We start from the raw sequence: 15,474 nt of genomic DNA on the forward strand, positions 1-15,474 counted from the left end.
TCTCCAAGCCACCTGCTGATATTATGAGTATTATTGTGCCGGCCTCTCCAGGATGCCTGCTGATATTGTGAGTATTATTGTGTCGGCCTCTCCAGGCCGCCTACTGATACTATGAGTATTATTGTGTCGGCCTCTCCAGGCCGCTTGCTGATATTGTGAGTATTATTGTGCCAGCCTCTCCAGGTCGCCTTCTAGTACTGTGAGTATTATTGTGCCGGCCTCTCCAGGCTGCCTGCTGATACTGTGAGTATTATTGTGTCGGCCTCTCAGGCCGCCTGCTGATACTGTGAGTATTATTGTGCCGGCCTCTCCAGGGCGCCTGCTGATACTGTGAGTATTATTGTGCCGGCCTCTCCAGGCCGCCTGTTGATATTGTGAGTATTATTGTGTCGACCTCTCCAGGCCACCTGCTGATGATGTGATTGCCCCTTTTTTATGGGAGGACGTCTGATGAAGATGAGGATTGCTGGTAGGTGGTGCCCTTGTGATGGTGGGCAAAAGAGTTAATAGGTGATAGGGATTCTAGTGTTGCCCCTGCCATGTGAGTATTATGATGCCTCTCCAGGCGCAATGCTGAGTCCTTTTGATGATTGCTTGTTTGATTATTGATGGATGGTTGTGGAATGAACGACTGCCCCTAGGTGGATGGGCAAGAGATGTTTGTTGTGCCCCTGTGTTGGTGGGTAGAGAAGTGGATGGCTGGCAGGGATTTCAATGTTGCCCCTGCCACGTGAGTATTGTGATGCCTCTCCAGGCGCTTCTTGTGATAGATTTTTTCTGAAATTCATTTTTGTTTAGCTTCGGCTCTTTCATGTTTGAAGCTTGCCTTTTTCTGCTATTTTTCTAAATGCTTCGGCTTTTTTTAACATGTATGAAGCTTGCCTTTTTCTGTTTTTATCTTTTGTTGTCATCATTGGTGGAGGGATCACATGATGATGTTATTTGTTGAATCTTTATTGATGAGTATTATTTTGGAAGCCACTCCTGGCTTTGGTAGGAAAACATTCCTGGTCTTGGCATTTTCATGGATCTTCCATCATTCGGTTGAGAAGTGAGGCACGATGGCCTCTTCATGCTTATGGGCTTGCTTATTCGGTCGACTCCGATTCTATCCCGTCTTGCTGTTGATGTTTTTTTTCTTGGTGGTTATATGAAACCACTTGTATGGAATGCCCTTGTTGGGGCTATGCTTTTTTACATGATCTCGGATTTTAAGGCACTGTATAGTTGTTGATCTTTTTTACGAGTGCTTCAACCTCTTGATTCCTCCAACAAGTGATAGATAGACACACACAAAGAATGCAAGAATGCAAAAGAAAATACAAAGCAAGAATGGATTGGATTTTTTCCCAATTGTTTTTATAAGTGAAGTTATACCCTTTTATGCACACTTGGGTCATATGCATGTTATGCAATGATGCTTCTATGCTAATGCTTAAAATGCAAATTTATTTTTACTTTCAAGAAATTAATCTATGCGCATTGATCAATGACATGGATTGTTAGCCTTTCGCCGTGTCGAATTCATTCTAAGTTTTGCTTCTTGAACCTGAGGTTTGTGTAGTTCAACTCTCCCGCTTATATCGGATATGATACGTTAGCCATTAGATCAGGTGTACCTAGACTCTGTTCTAGGATACCTCCATCTTCTCCTTGTGAGTGTTCACTGTGCATACTCCGTGTATCTCTCAAATTTATCTTAATGCCATATAGGTCAAGAGAAAAGAGAGGAAGAGGATATATATATATATTTTTTGTAAAAGTTTTGGTAGAAAAGATTTTTTCAAAAATGGTTTATAGAAGAATGGTTGGCCGAGGTAGGCTAGTGGTTTAGGCTGATGAACAAGTACATTCAAAGTGAGGGAATCATTTTTTGCATTGGCTTATTATTTTCTTCAAAGTTAAGTGATGACTTGGGATTGCATATTGATTAAATGATCTTCCCGAGCCGCCTTTCGGTTTTCAGCTCGGGATGCTGCTTTGTCCTAACTTTTGCCTAGGTTACTTGAGATGTGTTCCCTAGAAGACATTTTCTTTTGATCCTCACTATTGCCTAGGCTACCCTTTTTGTTTGTGGGTCTCCTAGCGGACCTTGCTTTAATTTTTGCGCAGCCCCCTTAGTGGGTTTCCTGCCAGGCTTTTGTCTTTGCAGCATTTGTGATCATCTTTCATTCCTTCATTAAAGAGGGATGCCCCTTGCACTAATTTCATTTGGACTTTTATCCATAAGTCATGCCCAATTTGATTGATCTTTATGTGTTTTTTTATTATGTATTAAGCCATTGTTTCTGATGACGTCCTTATTTCAAATGTACTTGCTCATTTAAGGTTTGTTGGCGAGGCTTAGAGTAGATAAAAGGGAGAAGAGAAATGAATTAGAAAAGTGTATGGAATTAAAATAGAATTTTCAATTTACACATGCCCATTTAATGTAGCTTGAGGGCCCAGGCATGTCCCAAGTTCGTGATTCGTACACAAAGAGAAAGAAGGAGGTTGCCCCTTAGAGAGGCCTAGGTCATCTAACTGTAGGGCTAGTCCTCCACTTGCTTGGATGTGGCACTTCAGAAGATCTCGTGTAGAGGGAGGGCCTTTGGCCTCTTCTCTCGTAAAGGTATTTTCAAACCATATCTTTCCTGAGATGTAGGAATGGGTAGAAGCGATGATAGAGCTTTCTATGAAGTCTCAAGAGGAACATTCAAGTTGTCTCTCGATTTTCAGCTCGAACAAACATTACTTTTTTTTTGCCTAGAATGCCCTTTGCGGGTTTTCATCCTAGCAGCTTCTTAACAAGCAATGCTTCTCTTTTGTTGAAATCACCTTTCGAGAAAGCTCTAATCGCTTTCCCTTAGTGTTTGAGAGATTCGTCCTCCTCAAGTTCTCTTTATTAGCTTACAACTCGTTAGGAGTGTGGATTCATCCATTCTTATTCCGCTTGGATTTCACGGTTGCACGACACGGCTTTGTCCTCTTAGGGAAAAAAATTGGCGTCTTGATGATTTACCCTAAACTCTTTATGCACGGTTTGTTTCCATTACTTCCGACTAACGCACATAGGTTAATTTCCCTTTTTATTCTCATTTATTCTTTTACAAGGAGGGATATGCTCTAAATGAATGTAATGCAGAATGTAGAGAAAGTTGAGAATAATAAATATCAGTCTCATTGATTTGTTTATCTGTGAATGCTCAAATAGATTTTTTCAGTATTAAGTGCAGATGAGAAAGTTGAGAAAGATGATTTGAGTTTTTTTCTTTAAAGCACAGATACTGTTGTATATTAGAGCATTCACTTTTCTTAACTTTCTATACATACGGCAACCTAATCCTCCTTAGCTAATAAAATAAAATGAATGAAATTAATGAGCTAATCTAGAATGCATGCATTTTTTTTGCCTAATCTTTTTCATGTTTCTATTATCTAAAGGGGAATGATGCATGGTAAAGATGAGATTTCTTTTATTGATTCTTTTTTTTTGAAAAAAGGAAACTACCTATATGATGTTAATGAAATGTTGATCTAAGAATGCACAAAGGGGTATAAATTTTTATTATTATTTTTTATTTCTTTATTATCTATTTGCTTAGTTTTAACATTCCAATCCATCTTATTAGAACAAAATAATACAAACAAATGCACACACACATGCTCAATCAACGTACACCTACGAACAGTCACGTCAAATCTTTAGTTTGTGGTCCCTGTAAGAAAAAGTGCGTTGTATAGTGTTAGAAAAGAATGGCACAATCCAAGAGGGGGGTGAATTGGATTCTATGACCTTTTAAAATTTTTCAGAGTATTTAGGATCTTTATTTCCCTTAAACTTTTCTAAGACTGAATTTTCAAATGAAGCTCCTTTAAAGACTTGTTATGAAAATATGAATGCAATATGCTTTCTTGATTACAAAACAATGAGGTTGAAATGCAATGCTCTAATTCAGATTAAACCATTAATATTCACACACACATGTTAATCAAGAATTATCTTCTTTAATGTTCAACCAAGAAATTACTCAAAGTAAAAGATAAGGTAGAAGAAGATTGCACAAGTCTTTTATACTGGTTCAACCACTCCACATGTGACCTACATCCAGTCCTCAATCAGCACCTGATCAAGATTTTGTTCCACTATCTCAAGGAAGAAGGTTTATAAGCACACACATGCATATACTTCAACACTAAAGATAACCACTTTCTTGACCCCAAGAAAGCACCCCTTGTAGAAACCCACTACAAGAAACCTTACCACTTGAGAAACTCTTCTCAAGATTTACAAGTATTCACACAGAATAAAGGAACGAATTCACCTGGAATTCAGAAGCAAATCTTAATCTTCCCCTTTCAAGAATATGATGATGATGATGATCCTCTAACAAAGTTTTTCACAAACGTTTTTACTCTTGGATTTCACAAACAAAACTCTCCAAGATAGTCACAAAGACTCCACAAAAACGCTTTTCTAAATTTGATTATCAGTTCTAACTCATGCCTGAAGTTTCTCAAAGTTCAAACTATTTATAAAAGTCTCAGACCCAGATAATCGATTATTTTAAGGAATAATTGATTATTTTGTTCTTCAGGTTTTCTGGAAACCAACCAAGAACAATATAATCGATTATTTTGCTGGATAATCGATTATTTCAGAGAGTTATTCCTGGGATAATCGATTATTTTGGCAAATAATCGATTATTGCAGCAAGGCATCCCATTTTGCCTGTTGCTGGAATAATCGATTATATTTAACGATAATCGATTATTTTGAGTTAGTTTTCAAAACTTCGTTTTAAGCCTCAAAATAACTTTCTAACCTTTTTAACTCATCATCATATACTCTCTACTTAGCTTAGATATCGATTTGCTCATGTACACAGCATACACAACATAAAATGTCATTCAAAGCATTTTTATTTTCTAAACTCTATTACATAGCTCTATTTAATAGCATTTTCTTGACTTTCTCTGACTTTGTTTTTGTGCTTCCAAGTTGTTGTTGTTGTTGTCTCATATCTTGTGATCATCAAAACTCTTTTAAGCTTCAAGCTTCTCTAAGCTCAAGATATAGGACAGTTCTAATCTCACTGGTCTTAAGGCCCCCAAGGTGCCCCCATTATAGGGACCCAGTATCTCTGTCGTCGTCACCTGGCAAACTCTAAGGTCTGTCACAGTATTTTGGGCTAGAGTAACCGGTTATCACCTTGAGTGTGATTTTCGACAAGGCTCGCAGGCTCCAAGGCCAAACTTGGGTCGGTCGTACGTCAACTACTCCCTATGTTTAATACCCTCATGCCCCCGGGTGTAGGGGAAACTGTTGTGTGCAAAGGTTTGTGTACAATTTTTATTCAAAAAGATGCAGAATTTAAACAGGCAAATAGATATTAAAGCCAAACAAATAAAGCAAACAACGTAAAGGGGAAAAATATTTAAATTATTATTTTTATTTTATTAACTTCATCAATTAAATGGGCCTGACCCTCTTTAAACTTTTCCAGTGGAGTCGCCATCTGTCGCAACCCAAAAATTTTTGATCTTGCGACTAATGGTTTAGACATCCTTTTGAAAGTCTCATTAATTGAGGAATGCCCGGACACCAGACTAATCCTTAATTAATGGTTTTGAAAATAGGTTCATGGAGTCGCCACCAATATTTTACTTAAAACATTGGAAAAAGAAAAAGTTTTTAAAGATCCAACTATGGCCTTGATAACTAGAATTGGGTTCGGGGGTCGGTTACGTATAGGGAAGGTATTAAGCACCCCTACAGCGCCCTCAATCGGTATCCTATAATGAAGTTAACATGATAAGAATTAATAAATTAAAAATTGAATCCCCTTTATTAATATTTATTTACATATTTAAAATATAAATTAAGCGATTAACCCTCAAATATCTACATTATGAAGTTTTTTATAACAAAAAAAGAGATAAAGATGAGGAATAAAAGGGAGAGAAAAAGATTGACTGAAATACCTCTTGAACGAGCTTTATTGAATCTTCAAATATGGAGAAGGTGCTTTGTGACGACCTTTCACACTACAATATGCCTCACATATCTCAATAAATACAATAGGAGGGAGAGAGAAGATAGAGATGCGACACAATTCTCAAGAAATACAATAGAAGGGAGAGAGATAGAGAATTTTCGTGCTCAAAGGAGTCTTATTCGAAATTTCTCTGGCCACCCTGAGAACTGTGCACGAGATCTTTATTTATAGGCATCAGATGTGGTCCAGAACGTCCCGTTCTGGATTCGGAATGGCCCGTGCCGAATCTGAATGTTATGTTTTAAGGTTGCTCCCCAGAACGGCCCATTCTGATTTCGAAACGGCCCGTTCCAGACCAAATATTTTAACCCCTTTGATTGGTTTGGAACGACCCGTTCTGGTCTGGAAGGGCCCGTTCCAACTGATAAATTTTAGGCCTTTGAGGAGTCTCGGAACGGCCTGTTCCAATTCGAGAACGGCCAGTTCCAATTTTGGAACGGCCCGTTCCGGGCCACTAAAAAGAAGTTGATTTGGGCTTTTGAGCCCTCTGATGTCCTATTTTGCTGATTGTATGCCCCTAGACGAAATTGGGTGTCTACAAGTATGACTTGAGTAACGAATGGATTGTTGAAGGAAATTGGTGAAGCATAATTAGTTGATTCATTTTGGTGACAATATATGAGGCTATAGGATAAAGTGATGGATAAGAGTTTGACTTGGGTGTAGATGGAGTGGTGAAATTAAGAGATCTGATATGTATACCTAGTAAACCTACGCTTAGGTGCTTGATCTATAGAGATGATCTTAGAAGTAAAACCAATATTGTGACAGATGCCTTGATTATGATGACCTCTGATATATCATTTTTGATGATTTAAAGGTTGGATTTGATTGAAGAATTTAGAGACTTATGCATGGTGTGTGAGATTATCCTTAGGAGCATTGAATTGATTATGTTGAAAGTGACTAGTGAATTAATGGATGAAATTAGAGAAGCCTAGGAGTCAAATCCTTTCTTAGGGAACCAAGTGGAGAAGATTTTAGAAGTATAGATAACCATTTTTGAGTAGAAATCGACGTTGTTTTGAGGTGCAAGAGCAAACTTGGGTGCTTAGTAACCTTGAATTAAGAAAGATGATCTTAGAGGAAGGACATAAGAGTACTCTTAACATTCATTTAGGAGCTACTGAGATGTATCAGGACCTTAGGAGGATGTATCAGAGTGGTGCAGCGGAAGCATGGTGGCCTAAGATAAAGAGAGGAGTAGAGGAATTTGTATACTCGTGTTTAGTATGCTAGAAGTCTTTAGGAATTTTTGTAGCACTTAGACGTCCCATTTTGGAAGTGAGATGGTGAGTGGATAGACCTTAGTTGTACGTTTGTCTGAGACGCTTAAGAGATTGATTCTCTTTGGGTTATAGTGGATAGACTCACCAAGTTTACTTGTCTTACCCTTGTTGATAATAGACATTCCTTGGTCAAATTGATAGAGTTGTACATCTATAAGGTAGTGAGGTTGTGATCTGGAAAGCTATGCCAGCCACATGCCAGCACATGAGCCACATGCCAGCACATGCCAGTCACCATTGTCAACAATGACAACCACCGAATTTCTTTTTCCACAAAGCAACCACCACCCCCTCTGTTTTTCTAAATTGCCAGCTTCTATGATTTGTATTTTCTTTGTTTCTGATTCCTATAAATAGCTATCAATGTAAGCTCTCAAGGCACTGATCAATCAATATCATTTCTATTACTCAATTGAGTATTTTCTCTCTTAGAGAGTTCTTTCTTTGCATTCTGTGCCATTTTTGGTACCAGAGCAAGGTTCCGAAGCTTCCTACGCCTTTGGGTTTATTAGAAAAGAGATTTGGAACTTTCCGGTCGCCGGAAAATCCATTGGAAATTCGGCCAGCCCCGAAAACCCACCCTTAGAGGCCTTTTCTCGAAAAATCGACCCCGTAGAAGCGTCCGGAAGGTCCCAAAACCTTGGGAACGATAGTTTGTATCGCCGGAAACCACCCGGAAAGTCACCGGAAAATTCGTCGGAAAAGTTCGCCGGAAAATTTGACGGTCACCGGAATTTCTGGAGGTTGAAGACAAGCTGACGTCATCGCCACATAAGCGCCACGTCATCTTTAATCAGCCACTCAGGAGACGCCACGTATAAGTGGTCAACGTTGACTGAGAACCCTCATTTGCCACCTCTGACCAACCATATTCTGCCACGTGTCTTCAGTGTTGACTTTGACCAAAGTTTCATAATTTGCAAAAAAGCCCCTGTAAGTTTTGAAATTTCACTTTTACCCCTGTACTTTCTGAATTTATATTTTTGCCCCTAAACTTTCTAAAATTACAATTTAGCCCTTATATTTTCAAAATTCCAAAATTGCCCTTTTCTACAAAAACCATTTTACCCTAACCTAAATTCCCATATTACCCCTTTAACCTCTTAAATTACCCCTTTATTCCTATCCACCTTCACCATGGTTCGTGGAAAGCAAAACGATGTGACCATTCGAGATATCGAATTTGAGGAAATGAAAAGGCAACTGCGAGAGCTTCAAGAAACAGTTGCAAGTCAACGAGTTGAACTTGAACAGCTGAGGAATAAACCAAATCATGAGTCAGACAACAGTGATTCCTCATCTTCTTATTCCTCTAGAAGTCACCAAGTGTCAAGGACACAACAAACCAATCGTTTTCATAATTTCAAGGTAGATATACCTGAATTCGAAGGGAGATTACAACCTGACGAATTTATGGATTGGCTCCGAACGGTGGAAAGAATTTTTGACCTGCATGATGTTCAAGATAAACTCAAGGTCAAAATGGTGGCTATCCGATTGAAGAAGCATGCATCCATCTGGTGGGAGAATCTCAACAAGAAGCGTGAAAGAGCAGGGAAGGAAAAGATCAAATCTTGGGAGAAGATGAAGAAGAAACTCACAAGTAAGTTCTTACCTTTCCACTATAAGCAAGAAAACTATATGATGCTTCACAAACTGTCTCAACAGTCACGCACAGTAGAAGAATATTCCCAGGAATTTGAGTTGTTAGTAATGAAATGTGACCTTAAAGATGACGAGGAACAAAAAATAGTTCGTTTTATTGGTGGACTAAACATTGAAATAGCCAACCAAGTCCAATTACAACAGTACCAGGACTTAGATGATGTAGTACAACTTGCCATCAAAATTGAAAAACAACTCTCCACCACTCTTCGAGACCAACCCTCCACATCCAAATACCCGTTCCGCCCTTCCTACTCTAAAAACCCTTATCAACCATCCTCATCCAAAAATCCTTTTTATAACAGTAAAGCCCAAAACACCCGGTCCAACACCTCCAAACTACCAGCCCAAAATACCAAAGACAACAACTCCAAACCTGCCCCACAATCCAAATCAACTATAAAATGTTTCAAATGTCAAGGCTTTGGACATATTTCTTCCGACTGTCCCAATCGAAAGGCTTTCACCATCATTGAAGAAGAACCACATGAATTATCAGAGGAAGAATCAGAAGCAGACATTGAACCTGTGTATGACGAAGACTGTACGCCTGCCGATCATGGAGAGCTATTAGTGGTAAGGCGAAGTCTGCACACAGCGCCAACAAAAGACGATCGCTGGCTCAGGCACAACATCTTCCACACTCGTTGCACCAGTAATGGTAAAATCTGTGACGTCATCATAGACAGTGGAAGTTGTGAAAATGTAGTATCCAACTACATGGTGGAGAAACTCAAGCTGCCAACTCAAGTCCATCCACACCCATATAAACTTCAATGGCTCAATAAGGGAAGCGAAGTCAAGGTTTCCAAACAATGTCTTGTTTCATTTTCCATTGGTTCAAAATACAAAGACAAAGTTTGGTGTGACGTCATCCCCATGGATGCTTGTCACCTCCTCTTAGGAAGGCCATGGCAATATGATAGACGAGCTCAATTTGATGGCTACGCCAACACATATTCCTTCACCAAGGATGGAGAAAAGATCAAATTAGCTCCACTGCCTCCCGGAGAAACCAGTCAGGATAAAAAGAAAACAGTTCCCTTAGTTTCTTTAGTCACCAAGGTGCCTAAAGATGAGGTATGTAATCTGGAATTTATATTAGTACTTGAACAGAATTGTGGAACTAAACCTTCTGCAGAGATTGTTCAACTCTTATCAAAATTTCCAGATGTTGTTCCCAAAGAAATTCCTCCAGGACTACCGCCTATGCGTGACATACAACACGCCATAGACTTTGTACCAGGAGCCGTGATCCCTAACAAGCCTACATACAGAATGAGCCCTCAGGAACATGCAGAGGTACAAAAGCAGGTTGAAGGATTATTAAAAAATGGTTTGATTCAAGAGAGTGTCAGTCCTTGTGCTGTCCCTGTTATTCTAGTTCCAAAGAAAGGTGGAACTTGGAGGATGTGCATGGACAGTAGAGCTGTGAACAAGATCACCATCAAATATCGCTTTCCAATACCACGGCTCGATGACATGTTGGATCAACTTCATGGCGCCACTATCTTTTCAAAGATTGATCTTCGCAGTGGCTACAATCAAATCAGAATTAGACCAGGTGACGAATGGAAGACTGCTTTCAAAACCCGAGATGGTCTATACGAATGGACAGTCATGCCGTTTGGATTGTCCAATGCTCCCAGTACTTTCATGCGACTGATGAATCAGGTACTAAGGCCTTTCAATGGAAAATTTTTAGTCGTTTACTTCGACGATATCCTGATTTATAGCAAAAGCAAGGAGGAGCACTTGAAGCACTTACAGAAGGTGTTAGAAGTTCTACGGGAGCAGAAACTCTATGCCAACCTTGAGAAATGCTCATTTTTAACCAATGAAATTATATTCCTTGGTTATATTGTTTCTAGTGACGGTATCAAAGTGGACCCCAGCAAAGTCGAGGCGATTAACAGTTGGCCAATTCCTCAATCCATTCACGATGTCCGAAGTTTTCATGGATTGGCTTCTTTTTATCGCAGGTTCATCAAGAACTTCAGCACAATTGCAGCTCCACTCACCAACTGTATCAAAGGTGATAAATTCCAATGGTCAGAACAAGCTCAGGAAAGCTTCAATGAATTAAAGCACCACCTGACCAATGCTCCAGTATTGGCCCTTCCTAATTTTGATCAAGTGTTTGAAGTAAATTGTGATGCTTCTAACATTGGTGTTGGTGCAGTTCTTAGCCAGGAAGGCCAACCAATAGCTTTCTTCAGTGAAAAGCTAAATGATGCAAAGCTAAAGTACTCGACCTACGACAAGGAGTTCTATGCCATTGTACGAGCACTTCAGCACTGGAGTCATTACCTGCTTCCCAAAGAATTCATTCTTTACTCTGATCACGAGGCTCTCAAGCATTTGAGTTCACAACAAAAGATCAACCGCAGGCATGCTTCATGGGTTGAGTTCCTTCAAGCCTATCCATTCCTGATCAAACACAAGTCAGGAAAGCAGAACTCTGTTGCTGATGCCCTAAGCCGACGTCATTTCTTGCTCACTACTCTGCAAACAAAAGTCATTGGCTTCGAGACCGTCAAGGAATTATACCAAGACGATCCAGATTTCAACATTGTTTGGAAGTCTACCGAAGATCAGCCATTCCAACATTACCATCGTCATGAAGGTTTTCTATTTAAAGACAACGTTTTATGCATTCCTCGTTGCTCTTTAAGAGAAGCCATTATCTGGGAAGCACACGATGGAGGATTATCAGGACATTTTGGTAGAGATAAGACTGTATCTATCATCAAGGAGAATTTTCACTGGCCTAAGCTGGAGAGAGATGTCATTCGCCACATTCAACGTTGCAGAATCTGTCACCTAGCTAAATCCAAAAGCCAAAACACTGGCCTTTACTTACCATTACCGGTACCAGCTGCACCCTGGGAAGACATCAGCATGGATTTTGTCCTAGGACTTCCACGAACCCAAAGACAAAAAGATTCTGTTATGGTGGTTGTGGACAGATTTTCGAAGATGGCACATTTCGTTCCATGCCAAAAGACTAACGATGCCGTTAATATTGCTGATTTATATTTCAGGGAAGTTGTTCGCCTACACGGAATTCCTAAAACCATCACTTCAGATAGAGATGTTAAATTTCTGAGTCACTTTTGGAGAACTCTATGGAAAAAGATGGGTACGAAGTTGCAGTTCAGTAGTGCTAGCCATCCACAGACAGATGGTCAAACAGAGGCTATCAACAGGCTACTAGGTAACTTACTACGCAGCTTTGTAGGTAAAAATCTTCGCCATTGGGATCAGATTCTAGCTCAAGTGGAATTTGCCTACAACAATTCCACTAATCAAGCTACTGGTAAATGTCCTTTTGAAATCGTCTACGGTGCACGACCTTTTACCCCTTTAGACTTGGTTCCGTCTTCAGACAAGAGTCAATTCAGCGCTGATGCTGACCAGAGAGCCAAAGAAATTAAACAGCTTCATGAGCAAGCCAGAATTAGGATTGAAAAGCAAAATGCAAAGTACAAAGCTCAACGAGACAAGCACCGGAAGCAACAGGTATTCAAGGAAGGCGATCTAGTGTGGATTCATTTGCGGAAAGAAAGGTTTCCAAAACAGTCCAATGCCAAGCTGTCGCCACGAGCTGATGGTCCATTCCGCGTAGTCCAGAAGATTAATGACAATGCCTACAAGATCGAGCTACCAGGTTCTTACGGTGTTTCTGCTACATTTAATGTCGCAGACCTTTCACCCTATTTCGATGAGGAAGACGCTTAGACTCGAGGACGAGTCTTTTCCAACCCCGGGAGAATGATCTGGAAAGCTATGCCAGCCACATGCCAGCACATGAGCCACATGCCAGCACATGCCAGTCACCATTGTCAACAATGACAACCACCGAATTTATTTTTCCACAAAGCAACCACCACCCCCTCTGTTTTTCTAAATTGCCAGCTTCTATGATTTGTATTTTCTTTGTTTCTGATTCCTATAAATAGCTATCAATGTAAGCTCTCAAGGCACTGATCAATCAATATCATTTCTATTACTCAATTGAGTATTTTCTCTCTTAGAGAGTTCTTTCTTTGCATTCTGTGCCAGGTTGCATAGGAATTAGAAAGCAAGATGCGAGGAGTCTACCATTGCAAAAATTTCGGGGACAAAATTTCATAAAGGAGGGGAGAATTGTAACAGCCCAATTTTCACTAGGCCAAGAGCCCAATTAAGGTGGTTTAGTAGCCCGGAACGGGCCGTTCCAAACTACTAAACAGACCTACTTTTGGTAGCCCGAAACGGGCCGTTCCAAACTATTAAATTTGCCTATGATTCTTAGTTGGGAACGGGCCGTTCCGGATTTCAGAAATGGCCTTTGAACCTTATTGAGAACAGGCCGTTCTGGTTTCAGAACGGGCCGTTCCAAAATATGACCGTTGAGAGTTTTAATGCAAACCCCAGAACGGACCTTTCTGGTTTGAGAACGGGCCGTTCTGGATGTGAATTATACACATGACATGAGATTTTAGAACGGGTCGTTCTGGATTTGAAACGGGTCGTTCCAGCGAAGCCTGATGCTTATAAATTGAGCTCTCTACCACTCCCAAAAAGCACACCTCTCATTTTCTGATTTCTTTTCTTCAGCTCTCTCTTCCTTCCCTCTACTTTTTGCTTCAGACCGAGGGGAATCCAGCGGAGGAGATCAGCCAGATCCTTATTTTCAGCTACTATTTATCCAGGTACGGGGGAAAAGGGGATTATTTATCTATAAAGTTTAATGAGGGAATTGGGTAGAGGAAGAGCCCTTAGGATTATGAGTAATTTTATAATTATTTCTATTTGGAGAATTATTAGTCTTATGTGATTCTGTATGTATTTAGGATTATGGATATATGATTAATTTGTAAAAATGATGCTCTGGGAGTGAGAACGAAATCGTAGAAAAGTCCTTGTGAGTTAGGTTTTGGAAAAATTAGGGGTCTTGCTATTTGATTTAATATTGTATTAAATTGGTGATTCAATTGAGTATTAATTTATAAATATTATTGTTACATTATATGGTAAAAAATTGATGATCTAGATGAGGATTCATGGTGAAGTTCTTGAGGAGTATGTGAACCACTATTTTTGTGTGAATTTTGTGTATGTGTTGTGGAATTGAGTTACGGAATGTGAATGTAAATGTGGATGTGGACGTGATTCCTCATGCTTATGTCGGGGGTGGCACGACCTCGAGCAAGAGATGCTACAGGCGTGACCTTGGCATAGTCTAGGATGTGTGATTTCTCATGTTTATGCCGTGGGTGTATGTGTTGGGGTAGTGATGGAGGAGGCCCATGGGCTAAGGGCCCAACTACTAGGGCTATGGCAAGGATGATACATGAAGAGTGGGCCCAAGCCCAAGGGAAGCCCACCACTTTATTTTGTTGGGCCTTGTATCAAGCCCATTAGATTAGGGTTAGTATAGGATTGGGCCTTAGTGCCTTGTATTTCTTTTGGGCCTTGTATTTTCGGCCTTGTAGTGTAGGAGTTTCATTTAGAGGTCATGTGAGTTTAGGGTTATTTAGGTTCCATGTGAATTTACATTAGCATCTAATTAGAAGCACATTTGGTGTGCATTTCGGCCATGTGCAACACATGCACATGGTGTGATCCGAAATGCAACTCAAATGGCCTCCTAATTACATGCCAAATGAGTGCACATGGAGGGGGTGGCCGGTTGGCACCAAAATTTGAATTTTAGAATTCAAATTTTGGCGCCTAGAGTTAAGTTAACCATACCATGGTTTTACTTAACTCTAGGTGAACCCAACTTAAACCCTTAACCTAATTTCACCTATAAATCTTCCTATGGCCGAGTCTTGTAGTACTTTTGGAATTAATTGAATGAGATTTCTGCATTTGAAACCTCTCCCTCCGAAAGTCCTTTGGTCACCTATCTCTACCCTCCTTGAGTGCTTCTCTTTGTAGAGCTAGGTCACCTTTCTTCCTTGGCATTTAGCTAGAAGCAAGCTTCGGCCACCTTGAGTCTCCTTGGAGCTCCAATCCTTGACGCCTCTTCCAAGGATCCGTGGAGATTTGAAGTTCTTCCTATGTGCATCCAAGTGGAAGCACATCAAGTGGTATCAAAGCATCCGGTTTTGTCTTCAAGAGATAAGTTTTGATCCTTATCTTTTGAAATTTTTGATCCGTGGTTTCTTCATCTCATGTTCATCTTGTTCATTTTTGTGTTTATGTCATTTGAGAGTTGCTTCCTTCCTAGATCTAATTTGAGCCTTAAAATTTGATGGATCTAGTTTCTTGTTGCTTGAATGATTCATATATGCGCCTATGTTATATGCTTCCATGAATCATGCTCTCTCCTTGTGCTTAATTAGGAATTTTCTGCCTATTAGCTTTTTGATTTGTTTGAGTCTTCTTGAATTTTATTCGGTCATTGAAAATTGTTTGAGTCTTAATTTTTGTTTTGAATCCATGTTTAGTAAGGTTGTGTAGTTCTTTATATGTTCATCATTCCTAGCATT

This window comes from Cajanus cajan, chromosome 7, assembly GCF_000230855.2.
Source record: "Cajanus cajan strain Asha chromosome 7, NIPB_CcT2T_4, whole genome shotgun sequence".
NCBI classification, from domain to species: domain Eukaryota; kingdom Viridiplantae; phylum Streptophyta; class Magnoliopsida; order Fabales; family Fabaceae; genus Cajanus; species Cajanus cajan.